Source organism: Cannabis sativa, chromosome 9 (assembly GCF_029168945.1).
Source record: "Cannabis sativa cultivar Pink pepper isolate KNU-18-1 chromosome 9, ASM2916894v1, whole genome shotgun sequence".
In the NCBI taxonomy this organism is placed as follows: domain Eukaryota; kingdom Viridiplantae; phylum Streptophyta; class Magnoliopsida; order Rosales; family Cannabaceae; genus Cannabis; species Cannabis sativa.
In genome coordinates, this window is record NC_083609.1 from 12,163,709 (window position 1) to 12,164,772 (window position 1,064).

General features: G+C 42.3%; 1 non-coding gene across 1 annotated transcript; it reads right to left on the reverse strand.

Annotated features, from left to right (window-relative positions):
- Positions 1-646: 646 nt before the first annotated feature.
- Positions 647-753, reverse strand: LOC115724274 (small nucleolar RNA R71). The gene has a single exon (XR_004013073.2). It is a non-coding gene; the product is annotated as a small nucleolar RNA R71 (small nucleolar RNA).
- Between the last annotated feature and the right edge of the window lie 311 nt (positions 754-1,064).

Sequence of the window (1,064 nt, forward strand, 5' to 3'; positions counted from 1 at the left end):
TAAAAATTGTGTATTATCAACTATTTTGCAATTTATTTTCTGGTTTAAAGTTTTAATCCTACTTGGTGCGCTGAATTTTTCTTTTTCAGGAGTAATCTAGTGTATGAACGAGCAAGAAGAAGACCTTGAACTTGCTCCTATTGACCCCGAAATTGAACGCACTTTCAGACAAAGGAGGAAGGAACAAAAGGCTAGAAAACGCTGCAATATGGCCGATGGGTTTGAAATTGGGGGTGCTCATAATGAAGCCAATCCTATTGCTTTGGCAGATGATAGAGCTCGAGCAATAAGAGAGTATGCAGCCCCTATGTTCAATGAGCTAAATTCGGGTATTGTGAGACCCGAAATCCAAGCACCTCACTTTGAGCTCAAGCCCGTCATGTTTCAAATGCTCCAAACGGCTGGTCAATTTGATGGGTCGCCAACGGAAGATCCTCACCTCCATATTCGCTCATTTTTGGAGGTGAGTGATTCTTTCAAGCTACAATGAGTAAGTGAAGAGGCTTTAAGATTGAAGTTGTTCCCATTTTCCTTGAGGGATCGGGCTAGAGCATGGCTTAACACTCTTCCTCCCGATTTGGTGACTAATTGGAATGACTTGGCTGAAAAATTCTTGAGAAAGTACTTTCCTCCAACAAGAAATGCAAAGTTTCGAAGCGAGATCATGTCCTTTCAACAATTGGAAGATGAGACTACTAGTGATGCATGGGAAAGATTCAAGGAGTTATTGAGGAAGTGCCCACACCATGGTATTCCCCATTGTATCCAACTTGAGACTTTTTACAATGGTCTCAATGCGGCTTCTAGGATGGTGTTGGACGCTTCGGCTAATGGAGTCATTCTTTCCAAGTTTTACAATGAAGCTTTTGAGATTTTGGAAAGGATAGCTAGCAACAACTATCAATGGTCAACTAATAGAGCTCCGACAAGTCGAAAAGTAGCGGGTGTCCTTGAAGTAGATGCTTTGACCGCTCTAACCGCTCAAATGGCCTCAATGACCAACATTTTGAAGAATATGAATATGGGAGGAAGTGTACAACCAGCCGCTGCCATTCAAAGGGCAG